General features: G+C 44.6%; 1 protein-coding gene across 1 annotated transcript in view; it reads left to right on the top strand.

Moving 5' to 3' along the window:
• The window catches only part of KIF26B (kinesin family member 26B), a gene marked incomplete at its 3' end in the record, with an annotated part of 389,216 nt that overhangs the window by 171,902 nt on the left and 202,161 nt on the right, over nucleotides 1-15,153 (top strand). The window lies entirely within an intron of this gene.

The following is a 15,153-nucleotide window of genomic DNA, read 5'->3' as shown; positions in this document are numbered from 1 at the left end:
TGGTGGAGCACTTCTCTTCAGGGGTGGAGCACTTCTCTTCAGGGGTGGAGCACTTCTCTTCAGGGGTGGAGCACTTCTCTTCAGTGGTGGAGCACTTCGCTTCAGGGGTGGAGCACTTCTCTTCAGGGGTGGAGCACTTCTCTTCAGGGGTGGAACACTTCTCTTCAGGGGTGGAGCACTTCTCTGGCACTTGCTTATATTCTTATTAACTATAAACAGTGATGTCTTTAAAAATATTCTTCTTTTAGATTCCATTATTTTATTTTTATGTGTATGAGTGTTTTGCTTGAATGTTTGTACATGCACCACTTGTGTGGAGGTTAGAAGTGGGTGTCGGATCATTTGGAACTGAAGTTATGAATGGCTGTGAACCGTGTGAGTGTTGAGAAACAAGCCCAGGTCCTCCGGAAGAATGAGCACTCTCAGCTACCGAGTCATCGCTCCTGTTCCTTAGACATGTGATGCTCAATATGGTGGCCAATAGCCATATGTAGGTACTGACATCTGAAGTGGGGCTGGCTAGTCAAAAGTGCTCTGTGCTTTACGTGATAACCACTTGTCAGGTTTCAGAGACTTAGTCCCTGGAAAAGTTTTGTTTGTTTTGCTTTTAAATATGATTATATATTGAATGCATATTGGATATCACGGGTGAGAGATAAGGTCACTGAAATTGATTTCATCTCTTTCTTTTGTGCGTTTAAGTCTGGTTACTGCTGTTCAACACTGCAGCAGATGCATTTGTGGTACCTCTGTCTTTCTGTCAGAAAGCTCCACTCTGGGATGGAAGAACATTTAATGCAGAAGAAGGAGTTTGTACCACACACAAACTGAACAGGATAGCAGGCGACCCATTTTGATGGTTGTTGGATTCTGGTCCCATTAAGACTCCTTTGATCAAACTTATTGTCAATTTGCCCTCAGTCTTTGATTGAAAGGATCACTGAATATTTTTTATTTGCCTAAAAAAGCACATTTGTAGCAGGTCTTCATGTTGGTCCCCAACAACTGGAGTGGGGGCTGTCTCTGACTCTGTTACCTGCCATTGGATCCTCCTTTCTTAAACGAACTGTCTAGTGGGGCCTCAGTAGGAGAGGATGTGCTTAGTCCTGCTGGGACTTGATATCTTTTGGCAGGATGGTACCCAAGGGGGCATACCCTCCTCGGAGAAAGGGAAGGGGAAATGGGGGAGGGATTTGTAAGGGTGGGACTTAGGCTTCGATCAGAGGTAAAGTGAATGAATAGATTAATTAATGAAAAAAAAAACAATTACAGGACAACTCCATCCTCATTTCAAAACTGACTTATTTTAATAGCTTTTGTGGAAAAAAAAAAACCACACACATTCTATTCATAAGGATGGGAGGCCTGATTCTCTGAATTCTTAGGAGGGTAACGAATTGGGAAAATTATCCAGAAACTTGTGAAAGAATCTGTCTGGTCCCACAGAGAGGCATGCAGGGGGACTTAAGGGCCCTTAGAAGTCTCAGACCAGCCGTCTGCCTCTGTGTTCACACCTTCCTTCCAATAAATGAAGCCATTGGGGAAGATAAAATATTTATTCCTAAGTGTCTATAACTGAATTTATGGCTATAACTTGCTGGATATTATTGCCTGTGTAAACCCATGTAACTGTGCACGTAAAACATGTTTTTATTAGTTCCTACATAAAATTTTTATGATAATGGTGAACAAAGGAGCAATTTAGTTTAGCAGAGTTTGTTCTTATTACTCTAGCTTCCAATAGACAAGCAACAGTGCAAACAGCAGCAGTCTGTAGGGGAGAGGGATGGGCTCACACTCCTGGCAGTGGGCTGTGAAGGTGGAGAGGCCCCCCCAGACACCCCTTGGGCCTCAGAGGGGTGAGGCTGGGGAGGGCAGCCATTAAATTTCTGCAGGTTGTTGTGGGACATCCCCACTCCTCATTGGTAGCTGTGCAGCATTCAGATTCAGCTTCTGAAAAGGCTTCATAATTGCTACTGAAAGAACTCCCACATACTGTATTTCAACCAGAGAATTACAGAGAGAAAAGGGTTCAAGTGGCTTATTGTGGGTCATCTCCCACTCTGGGATTTAAACAAAGCACGCACAGAACAAAGTTCCTTTAGCCCTGGTGCCTTCATCTGAGTCTCCCCTGTCTGCAGGGTTTGGCAGGCTTTCTGGACTGAGAGCCCACGCCTTTCATTCCCACTACCGTCTTTTCATGCTTGACCCCAAGAATGCGGCAAAGGATCCCTGTGGTGACCTGGATTGGAGGGAAGTTCGTCTAGAATTTGAAAAGAAAGCATCTTCCATAAATACAGTCAGTTCCTTCCTAATGACTAGTTGAAAATTGCTAGGCCATAATCTCAAGCAAACACAGTTCCATGTGGAAATGGACTGGGTAATGGTGAGATGTATTTTAAATTGCATGAATTTAGGAACAGAAGACAAAGGATTATTGTGGGCATGTAATGCCGGAGGCTATCCTAGAAATCAACTGAGAAACTGGGCCAGCACGGTACATGCTGAGTTCATTCTAGGATATGAGATCTCTCTGAAACATGAACAGTTGAAGGAGAGCTATAGACCTGTTATGGTCTAGATTCTAGACACTGTAAGTTCTTAAATGTTGGAAGACTCATAGTCAAAGTCAGGACAGTGCTTGCCTATAATGTGGAGAACCTTGTGTCCAGTACCCAGCATCTAATAGTACAGTGGTGGCACACACCTCCCATCCAAACACTTGGGAAGTAGAGATTATCCTTGGTCACACAGAGTGAGGCTGGAGGCTGACCTGGGATGAAGGAAAGAGAGAGAAAGAGGGAGGGAGGGAGAGAGACAGAAAGACAGAGAGATAGAGAGACAGAGAGAGACAGAGGGATCTGGGAGCTAGCTCAGCCAATAAAGTACATGCCTTGCTCAAAAACATGAGAACCCGAGTGTGACCCCCTAGAATTCACATTAAAAACAAAGCCAGCCAAGCAGGGTAGACGTGTGAAATCCCAGTGCTGGGTAGGCAGAGATGGGCAGAAGCCCAGGCTTGCTTGTCTGTCAGTCTAACTTACTTGGCAAACTCCAGGCCAGTGAGAGACCCTGTCTCAAACAGACCGGCAAAAGCAAAGTGGGTGGCTCCTGAGGAATGACATCCAAGGTTGCCCTCTGTTTCTATGTCTAGACTTGCATGTGTACACAAGCACACACATACACACAAGACAACAGCACTGCCAACTCACAGCTCTGAGAAGCACCTGGTTCCTCTCCCTGTTTTGGTAGGTGTAAGTAACATCATGGTAGACAGATGGCCATGTGTCTCATTCTTAGAAGTCTATAGGGCAGTGGTTCTCAACCATCCTAATTCTGTGACCCTTTAATACAGTCCCTCATATCATGGTGACCCCCCCAACCATAACATTATTTTCATTGCTACTTCATAACTGCCATTTTGCTTCTGTTATGAACCATAGTGTAAATGCCTGTGTTTTCCAAAGGTCTTAGGTGACCCTGGTGAAAGGGGGTTGAACATCACTGTTGGGGGGGTGGCATCTGCCTCATCAGCACAGTAACTGAGAGATTGGGCTCATTGAGGGACTACTCTATTAGGTCCTTTATTCTCTATGTTCCCATAGTAGACCTGTTTACTGACTCTCAGATATATCTTTGTGTGTTTTGGAGCTATTTCAGAGTGTTCTTGCCCCTCTCCCGCCATGGACTTACATCCTGCACAAAGAATATCTTAGGTGTGCTCATGTGTGTGCATGTATAGATGTGTACATGTGTGTGCGCCATGTGTGTGTGTGCACCTTTTTGCTTTGGTCCCATCCTTTGCTTTGGCCAAAATGTGCAAAATATTTAACTATAAAATGGACACATCTGTTGCTTTATTCTTGCACAACTTCTGTGATTCTGTTAGTGATAAACACTCTAGAAATTTAAACAGCTCAGTTTTCAACACTTTTGTCAAGAAGACTGAGTAGGGTAATAAAGCTTACTCCACAGGGTTCATTGACGTGACCTTCCAAAGCGAAGATGTTGCTGTCCTCTGGGGAAAGGTGACTACAAGCAGGGGTATCTTTGTCTGCACGGAAAATCGCAGCCTTTGGCACAGGTTTCTTTCTGAGATGGCCTGGTTGATTCTAGAACTTGGATGTGAGAACTGAGACCTGTTTGTATGGTTATCCCACATACATGAAAACAGCACAGCCTCTGCCATTGCTTTCTGTTAAGGATGGGGTCATGGTTTCCAGGTTGGCATGGGAGTGAGATGATCGCTTTAGTTGAGATGTTGTTGCTTTCTCAGAAAAGATTGTTAAAAAAAAATAACTCTGTTTGGGGCTGACTGCAGCAAGACTGAGTTTCAAATGCAGTGTAGTCTTTTAACTCCGGAGCGGCTGAATAGCTTTTCAAGTGTGCATGAAAGGCAAGAATCCCCAAAGATCAGCTGTTTTAAATAGCACACTCCAGGGACCCAAGGCTTATTAACAAAAGGGTAGATATGGCAGAGATGAACCCCCAGGTCCAACTCTGAGAATCAAATGTGCTGGCTGGGCTCCCTGAGGTGTTGGGGAATGCCAATCTTGTTGGCTCTGGTTGGTTAGCTGTGGGAGTCTACTTAGATATGGTCACAATGTCAGTTGGTCTTGACTCTGACCCATATACAAGTGGAAAACACAGCTGAGCTTGGGAAAAACCATAGCATACACAATAGCACAGAAAAAGCCACGTCTTCAATGAGCAGGGAAGAAATCTGAGCAGAACCCTCTATTGAAAAAACCAGGACACTAGATGGAATATTGCAGCCTCAACGGAGAAAAGCAGAATATTTAAAAATACAATGAGATTATACTCATTTCCAGTCCTGGCTCACACAGAAAACCTCCTTGACAATTTTATGTGGACAGGAGAATTTGAGATATTGGATAGATTTCAAAAAAAATCTGAAAAAGAAAAAAATAACTTTGCCATTTTGTTTTACAAGTCATGAGGTTTAGGATTTAAAAAAATGCTTAAAAACTATATTTTAGTGTTTGATATGCGAATTCAGAATTAAGGAAGGAGAGAGAGTGAGCATTGCTGAACTTCCAAAGTGTTCTCAAGGTTACCTTTCTCAGAGAACAATAAAGCGATGGCATTTATAAATATATTTAGATAATAATCTAGGCCTGCTGGATGGACCAGTTTAGAAGGCATCGAAGGCCAAAGGTTGTAAGTCCAGCAACAAGGATCTATTTGATTAGGATCAGCAACCTAGAGCTTCACAGCCGACAGCTCTGACTTGTAGCAATGGTGTGACAGACACAGCAAGTGACCCTAAACTTAGAGGGAAAGAGATTGAGTGACCATCCTTCAGCTGGCCTTTTTGTATGCAGGGTTGTGGGGGACAGGTTTAATGGATTGGTTTTGAGTTTTAAGCCATTTTTGAGAATGAAAGTGTCTGAGGGTTTCTCTAGTTAATATTCCTTTTAGCATGTCTCTGATTTGGACAGTTAGGATGTGTCAAAGTTAATTGGTTGTCCTGAGGTCCTACAACTGCTATTTTGTGTAGAACCGAACCCTGGCTTTAAAGCTCACCCACAGACACCATTCGCCTCTCTCTCCGTGTTTCAGAGATTTTCAATTATGTTTTTAGCTTTGCTCTCTTATGGCAGATTTCTTGACAGGTGTCAATAGATACATAAAACTTGGTCTAGTGTATATCTAGAGCTTTTTTCGGCTTTCTTGCCTTTTTTTCTTTTTCTTTCTTTTTTTTCTTTTTTTCTTTTTTTTCTTTTTTTTTTTTTTTTGGATTATGCAGAATTTGCCATTTCTGCAGTTGGTAAACAGAAACTATGAGATGAAGTCAGAACCGGAACCACGTAAGGCAGTGAGTGCATCATGGGACGGCAGTTGACTGCAAGTCAGCCTTTGTTCACCCCTCACCCCTCATGGTTTCAATGCTAGTGGGTGATGTTATTGCTGGTGTCTTCATAGACGTATTCGTAAGGTTTCACATAAAGGCCACTGAAAGGCTGAGTAAGAACAAACGTAAGGATGTCATTATATTTTTAAGTGTTCTCTCTTTGTGTTTCATTATGGCTTAGGTCACGAGGCACATTCAGCCACATTATGTCACTCCATCCCAGATGGACCAGCTCTCCTTACTGTGGAAACTGGGGCTAGATAAAGAAACTGACATATTCAAATCTTCCTATTTTATTCCAACTGAACCAGCGCCACAATAGTTCTTAGTCAATACAGAATTTACTGAGGGTCCGGTGCCTGCCACACCCTTTCCCAGACACTAGGATGACATTCTATTTGGTCCAGCCTGCCTCTGGCTTTTTTCTGGCTATGTTGTGGGCTAATCTGAGCAGAACAGTACTAATCATGCAATCTAGAGTGAGCTCTAGTGCCGTTGCCTTGAAGAACCTCCAACAAAGAGAACACTTTCCCAGGCTGACCTGAGTCCTAGAGATTTATGCTGTTATGGTGTCTGTATCTAGTCTCCAGTAACTGCATGTCTTATCTCCACATCTTCTACAGGCTCTTCTGTCTACCATCCCCAGTATTCATAGGAGTGTTCGTACACTCGAGGGCTGCATGCATGCATGCCTGACATTGTTTTCTTATATGCAGGCTGCAAAGTTGTTTTTGAATTGAACTTGCTAATCATTCTTCAGACGTTGGTGCATTACTTACAGATGAGTATTGTCTACCCTAAAAAAAGTTTTTAGCTTGCTCTTCCCCCTTCTTTGTGTGGTGACATGTGTGTGTATATATGTGAACATGTGTGTGTATGACATCGTATGTGCATGTGTGCTAAGTATAAGAAAGTAGGCTGTTTTTCTGTTCCAGCTTATGATGCACCATTGGTCTCTTGCACCAAGCATTAGCTCAGATTTAGACAAAGAGCAGTGACAGACTCTGGATGTCTTCTTAGAGATACATCGTGATGACCTCTATAGACAAGGAAACATGGCCGATTAAACATAAATGGAAAAGGCCATGATCTGTATTAGAATTAAACGCTACAGCAGTTCCAGCTAATCTAATGTACAGTCTCTTAATGTTGTTATATTTACCCTCGGCAGCCTAACTAACAAACACAGCCATTTTGCAAGACTTACACAGGGCCAGTATTCAGACATCTAGATCTGCCCAGCCTTTGTTTCCAAGGCCAGGGTTATTTATTTATTTATTTATTTATTTATTTATTTATTTATTTATTATTTAGGTGGGAGGACAATGACTCAGTTCCTAAAATGGGCCTCTGGCTTGCTGTGCTTATATGTCTTCTAGCACTTCAGGTCTCTGAGTTAAGGTGAAGAGCATGTCTTGTAGAAGGGAAACTGAGGGAGGGTGGGGAGAACTGCCTCTGGCCTGATTTCCTCTTTCCTGGCTTTTGAGTTCTCACGGTCCTTGATCCCATTTTCTGATACCTCCTGCTCTAGCTGTGGCTGCAGCATGCCAGCCAACATCAAGCTGAAGGAGAGAGACACTCCCTGTCTTCCCTCTTCATTTTTCATCCCTTATGCTCAGAAAATATCATCTCAAAGATAGAGTGTGACCAAGGCCAATGGCATTCCTTGCTTCAGGGTTTTCCCATGTGGCAGAGTTGGTACCCTTATTGATACCAGTGATGTTTACAGGATTAAACATGGTGCTCTTAGGCTGGAGCGAGAGCTTAGCAGTTAGGAGCACTGGCTGCTTCCTCAGAGGATCCAAGTTTAACTCCCAGCATCCACATGGAGTCATTGTCTGTAACTCACATTCCAGAGATCTCCGGGCTCTCTTTTGGACTCTGTTGTAGGCACTGGGCACACACAAGGTGCACAGACATAAATGCAGGCATGTGAGAATTAGCACATACATAAAATAATTAAAAAACAAAGCTAAACTCTTTACTGCTGATGCTCAGCAGTGGTCATGGTAGTGACGGTGCTATCTGAGGATGCCTGATGCCCCCTTTTTATGTCTGCTAGACTCCTCACTTTGTATGACATTAATATATCACTGAGGGTACCCTGAGACACATGACTGCAGGTTAGACATTAAAGCATTATGATTTAGCATGCCTGCAAGATGAACAAACATATGTATGAGATCCTGTCTTCATGGGAAGGTCTTATCCTTTGCCTTAAGAATCCTTTGAAAAGGCACCAAACTGCATATGTTGAAAATATGAAACTTAAGATTCCAAACTATCAACAGAGCAGGCCCTGTGCTTTATCATGCTTCCAGGGGTCCTTCATGAAGCAGGCAGGTGGCCCTGCCCTTTTGCCTTCTGGCAACACGAAGAAGAAAAGCAAACAGTTCCCAGGTGCTGAGGGGCCAGATGGAAGCCCTGATAACGGCTATCTTGACTGAGCCTCCTCCTCCGTTTGCAGTCTCCTCACACAGGAAGACTGTGAAGGAGGTAAAGCTATAAATTAAGGGGAAGAAAAAGCTGCCCTCGCAGGCTTCGTGTGTCTCCAGTTGTGGAATTCTCTGTTACAAGAGGTCACTGAGTCATATGCTGTGGATGGATAATTTTATGGCCGCTAATAAAATTTATAGCCAAAGCAAGCTAAGATAATAAGGGTAATCAAAATGTCCAGCCCTGAGATGGGAGATTCCCATCTTGGCCTGCTGGGGTGGCTGGGCACTGGACAACACAGGGAAGAACTTATCTGTGGGACTCAAGGCCACTGGAACCCAGAGGTAATTTGTGTGCATTGGAGCTCGGGGACAGGGCCAGGCCTGGGGCATGCTTCAAATGAAGTATCGAGTGATTAAGTTCTGTGGACAGCATCCTATAAACATTGAGAAACGAATTGCTATATTTGAATGTCCTGAAGTGAACTCTAAGCCTAAGAAATGATCTGACCCAGCTGAGTTTAGAACCCCGCCTTCTGAGAAGAAGTTAGCACTCAGGAGTGAAATCTGCGGGATGGGGAACGGGGAGGACGGTGGTATTTTTCTTATATAAGGGGAGATGGTCTGACCGTTTTAATCAGACAGCTAAGTCAAAAGTTTTTTTCTGCCCTGTGCTCTCAGCCTGTAGCCTTGATTTTCTTCCCATTTCCCTCCACTAAGGGCTCAGTCTGGACATATCTCTATAGGCTTCAGGAATGGGCTAGAAGGGGGAGGCATCTTGTTATTTTTTTTTAATCTGATCATCTTATAAAACATGATTGTACAGAGGCACATCAAATTCACCAGAGGTCAGAACCTCCTGTATTCTTGGCAGTCTTCTTTGACTCTGGTCCACAAGTGATAGCCCAGATGACCATTTTTGAATGAGAGAGCAAGGCGTGGTCCTTGGGGGGAGGTTGAAAGAAGTGGACTCTTTGGCATTATGGGATGCATTTTACTGTGATAAAATAGACATATGCCAAAATCAAGAGTAACATCTGAACTACTTTTTGGTCCATATCAAGTGTGCACCATGTGGTGATCACTGTGCAGTGTTTCTCATCCAAGACAGAAATTATGAACCCAGAAGACACTAATCTGGGTCCTCTTGCCTTAGTTCCTGGCACCCCCACTCTACCTCTTATCTCTGCAGCTGACTACCTCGGATAATTAGGGTACAGAAAAGAGTACAAAGTGTTTTTTACAGACTGTGGAAGGGTCACGTGACCATGCTACTGTATTGCCTAACTCCTAGAGGTAGATGCCTTTCTGACCCCCATGGTCAGCTGTCTGCTGTCCAGATCCTACCCTGAAGTCTCTACACATCTGTTCCATGTTGCTCATCTTTCAGTTGAGGCTGCTGTTTGATCTTCTCGATGGCAAGTTCATTCCCCTACTTTATCCTTCATTACAGCTAGTTTAACCCTGGCTGGTTCTGGTGGTCCAAAACCTGAGCGGTAACCATTGCACAGACGTGTCCAGATGTACAAATGTCCAATGTTACAAATGAGCTGTAATCCACCTTCATTCAGACGGATGTGAACAGATCAGGGATTGTGCTAACTCTGATCAAGAGTATGTATTCAGCACCTACTGTTGACAAAAAACAACAAAAGACACTGTCCCAAAATAGCCAGGTACTGATTAAGAAAAAGTGTTATTAGAGGCCATTTTTCTGGGACATGGGGGGCAGTTATCATGTCAGCAAATATAGTTAACTGAAGATTGAATAGGAAGAAATTGATGTCTGAACCTCCACACACAGAATAGATGGTGTTTGGAGCTCCCTGATGAGTTGTTGTAGTCAAAGGGAGGTGGCTTTCTGCGTCAAGAATGCCATCTAAGATAAACTCCATGCTGATACCCACTGATACTTCTGAATAGCTCTGAGCAATTCTTTCAGGGGGAAAGTTAAGGCCAGTGGCTTACAGAGCCTTTGTTCTGAGTCTGCACTCAAGAGCATAAGCCAATTTAAGAGTCTTGGTGTCTTTGGGATCATGTACTGGGTGCCTTGTGCTGAGAGATATCTGTATCAAAATTCCAGTGTGATCTAAAGACATGTGCCTATGCTCAGGTCAACAAAGAGGGGAGCAGTGTGTAGCCTGTGCAAATCAGCCGCACAGCAGTCAGGGCACATGGCTTCTTACCTTCAGGAAGGACTTGACACACGCATGAGCATGTGTGTCACTTTCACACACACACACACACATGTGCACACATGCACCTTCTCACACTCCTCAGTCATGTTTCTCTCACTGTAACCCTGTGTCTGACTTTCACACACACACACACACACACACACACACACACACATACACACACACACACACGTGTTCACACATGCACCTTCTCACACTCCTCAGTCATGTTTCTCTCACTGTAACCCTGTGTCTGACTTTCACACACACACACACACACACACACGTGTGCATACATGCACATTCTCCTCACACTCCTCAGTCATGTTTCTCTGTAACCCTGTGTCTCAGTTTCACCACCCTCTCCTTGTCCCCGTGGAAAATGGCCGGGTTTGAGAAGTGGACACTCTATTAAGCAGCGCCGTGGCCCTGTGTAACTGAGCTGGAGACCTAGATGTGGGCTTTAATCAGAACCAACCCGGACCTGACCCCTGGTGAACAACCAGTTCTCCTGAGCTTGTGATTCCAAGTGGCCTCCAGCTCTGAGTTTGCTATAGGAACCATGGTGTAGACAGTGAAGGTTTTCTACTAGATTGTAGGTTTCGATGAGAAACAGCCATTTTGTGGTTTTGGATCTGAGTTTTCTCAGGAACAATTGCGTATTTTCCACAGTGTGGTGGGAGAAGAAGTGAATGTGAGACTGTTCGCAAAATCAAGGTACATGGAACCTTTCAAACCAGGCATCTGGTTCAGCTCTGGGCGGTGATGCTAAGGCATCAGGAGGTTCTTTATGGATGGAGCAGTGGGGGAGGTCAGAGCTGGAGGCAGAGTTGGGAGCAAACCAGGGATCCCAGAGCTGCAGGGGCAGAGCTGGAGTAAGTTAGTCCAAGGGCAGAATGTATTAAGAAACTGCAATGGAGTTCCCCACGGTGTTGTCCCAGGCTGGGTTTATTTACTTCCTACCTGCTTTCTCCTGGAGAGTACTAACCTCTCTGACCTTTCATTTCCTTCTAGGTGATGTGGGTACATTTTCTTAGGATTCCGTTTCTGGACTACCCTCAGGACTGTGGGCATCCACTACTACCCATTCATGTCCTTCTCCCATCTGACCTGGAAGCCACAGGCAGGAGTGCTGGATAGTGGAGGGGGAGGGACAGGTCTCCAGGTCTCAGGGCCACAGTAGTTAAGGCCATATTGAGGACCATCACACAAAAACATCCTTGATTATAGTTAGCAGGAGAGGGGCCCTTCCTACAAGTGGCAGGTCCTGTTAGGGCCACCTCTCTGACACAAACTAAGAAGCCTGGGGCAGAATGCTGCTTACAAAACACAGATTCCTCAGGGACACCATGGGGTGTCACTGTGGAGAGAGAGAAGGAAAGGGGGATCCTCACTAATGGCCAATGGGTAAGAGGATGGAAACCAGGGATCCCAGTGGCTCCTTCCTTCAGAATCCTGTTGGAAATGTCCTAACCTCTGGAGGCCTCCATAGCCCAGCCTGGTGCTGCGCCGCTCACCCTACAACATGAGAACAGTGGCTCCTTCCAACCCCTAAGCCTTTATTTCATCTGGAGATTTCTCACAAATCTGGAAGCCTCTCTATTAGCCCATTAGAGATAGTGTGCATACACACACACACATATGCACACTCACAACACACACATGTATAAGCATACACACTCATAACTCACACACTCTTACACACATACATACACACACTCTCACACACAGACTCACACATACACACACTCTCATAACACACATAAACACTCACACACATTACATTATGTGGTTGGCTTTATTCTGAGACAGGATATGTTCTGGGCCCATTGCACATTTCTAATCTATGTCGAGTTTTCTGGCTTGATTCCTTCCCATGAAGGGGTGCATTTAGCACAGCTCACTTTCTGTAAGTCCCCAGATCTACTAGATCCTCAGTTTGTTCAACACATGTTGGTAACAGGAGCCAGATGGACCGAGGAAGGAAGACAGAATGGCTTCAGAGCCTGCATTTTCACTGTGCTGTGTGACCTTGGTCGAATCATGTGTCTCCCTCACAGCTCTTTCCTGATCTGGGAGCTCAGAGCAAGCGTCAAGCCATCTAGACAGTATCAGGTTGTCAGTCTCCTGTGGGCCTGGGGGATGGATAGGGCTCATCAGTCTTAGAGGGCTAGCAGATAATGGTGTTGCATTCAGTATTTTCAGCCTTTCTGTTAAAAGTGTACAGCTCTGGGAAGGGCTATCTCCAGTTTAGAGCCAAAGGAGAAATGTGTGTTGGACAGATCTTTCCTAACTTAGTCTTAGCCAATGGGCATGTCTTTGCCCTTTTGACTCCTGAGGTAATTCACTCATGACTGGTGGTATTGTCTCGGTGGTAATTGTTAAGGCTGAAGGGAGTAGTTCTTAATAGTTAGTGACTTGGTGACATTCAAGATAGCCCCTCGGTGGAGAAGTTACAGGCTGAGCCCCAGCACTCGGAGCCCGACTTCTAGCACAGGGTGGATGAGGGCTGGCTCATCTCATAAGCAGGCTCCCTTCTCATAATCACCTGGAGACAATATGATTTCGATTGTTGAGTTAAAATAACCACGGCTTCTGAGAGGATGCTTGGCTCCTCTGACTTTCAGAATGACAAAGATGTAGCTGGACAGAGCCCAGAAGTTGAACACAGTTGGCTCTCCTGTTTACTGTCAGCCAGGGACACCTGTACAAATGGCAAAGAAAGTAAGTAGTGAAGACAGCTGAGACACAAAGATGTGTTAGTATGTGTGTCTGCTGAGGTACCCGGCACAGTTATGCACTAAGAGCAATGGAAGGGACTCAGTGGTAGAGCACTTGCCTGGTGCATAGGCAGATGCACCCAGCAAAATAATGAAATCTGGAAAAGAACCATATTTGCTTGTTTAAAGAACTGTAGACAAGATTTAATCGGGTAGATGTGAGCAGCAAAAAATAAAACAGTCGGGATCCATGCCACAAATGTGCTTTTGTTATCTCTGTTTGGTTGGGTATATCCACCTTGATATTCATGGTTGATAAGCCAGCCCTGGTCCATTATCCGGTAATGTGTAACTTGCTGAGCATAACCCAACATATAGACATGGAAGTGCTGTTTAAAGACTAAAAAGAAACAAAATACATTTTAAAAGAAATAAAACAAAGAGAAAGAAAATCTCCACAGAGGATTGGGTAAAGACTACTCAGTGATGTCACCGTGGTGGGGGTGGTGTCACTGATACCACACTCATTTGCTGACTTCTCTCAGATGTCCCTGTGAGTGAAAACCAGGTGTGTGCCCTCACTGTGGCTTTTGATGGAGTCGAGGTGCCATGGATTTTTGAGTTTGGTTTTGTTCTTGGGTGTTGGCCAGAACAAAAGAGCATCATAAACTACCTGTGACTTTAGCATTACTTGCCAGTGGGGACAACAGTGCGTGTGAGCGTCTCCTCATTGTCCCCTCTGGGACAGTGGCAGCCGTTGGTGGTATAGGCAGTCCATAGAAGTGACCTGTACCTGGGAAGAGTTAGTGGCCCCCATGGAATACAGGCCTTCTTTGTGCTGCCACCGCCCCTGCTGCTGTGACAGGGTCACATTTGTTTCTTGGGTGTGGAATGAGAGGAAGAAGGTGTAGGTTGGCATAATCTCCACTGAACAATGCTGAACTTCCCAAGTTGCAGCAGGAGGTTTCAGCAAAGTCTCAAGTCGATGGTATGCAGAGCACACGGCTGCTCTGCTAAAACAGAGGTGCAAATGCTGTACATCCTTGGTGTTAGCCTAGGCTCCCTCATTTCCCTATGGCCAGCTACCCTGCTCAGCAGCCAATGGGAAAGGCTCCTTCCCTGGCTTTTATTACACATGTCTTTTACAAACCATAGGAACATGTTCCACTTATCCCATAAGAGAAGCAAGCCAAAGATCTTTCTGTTTAACTAAAGTCATTCTTCTTTTTGTTTATGTCAGCGCATGGTTTCCCTTTTAGACTTAGAGTTTTAAAGTAACCATGCAGCACACTTGGGTTTTTATGCCATTAAACACCATATTATGTCAGAGGAACACAAGTGTGTCTCCATACCACACCCTCATTTTCCCCAGAGGTGTGGGTCCTTAGCAGATTATGGGACGCAAACACAGTAGACTATCTACGGGGACTCCCACTATAAAAATAATCACTGGAAATAAAAAAGAGACAGTCTCGGCTACATAGTGAGTCCAAGGGCAGTCTACGCTACAAGAGACCTGTTCTCAAACAAACAAAAATGCAAAAACCGTGTGCTCTAGATTTTCTTTTTCTCTTGCTGTAATAAAATGTCAATTAAGGAGCGAAGGAAAGGTTTTTATTTTGCCACAACATCCCAGGTTATAGTCTGTCATAGCAGGGAAGTTAAGGTAGCCAGGACCGGAAACAGCTAGTCACAGCACAGCCCAGTAACAGATGCTTGCGTGCCTGTCTACTTGCTCAGTTCACAGTTCTCGATTTTATACAGTTGGGCCCAGCCTATGAAATGTCACCTACATTCAGGGTGGGCCTCCCCATATCAATTAGCCCAAGTAAGCAAAGTCCCTGACAGTCATGGTGCCCACAGGACAACCTGATCTAAGCAACAGGTTATACCAAGTCGGCCGTTAAAACCAACCATCATCCCAGACTAATACTTTAGCTGGACGT

This window comes from Micromys minutus (genome assembly GCF_963924665.1).
Source record: "Micromys minutus genome assembly, chromosome: 1".
Taxonomy (NCBI): domain Eukaryota; kingdom Metazoa; phylum Chordata; class Mammalia; order Rodentia; family Muridae; genus Micromys; species Micromys minutus.
Note: the sequence above shows the minus strand (reverse complement) of the source record. Positions and strands in the feature narration are given on the sequence as shown.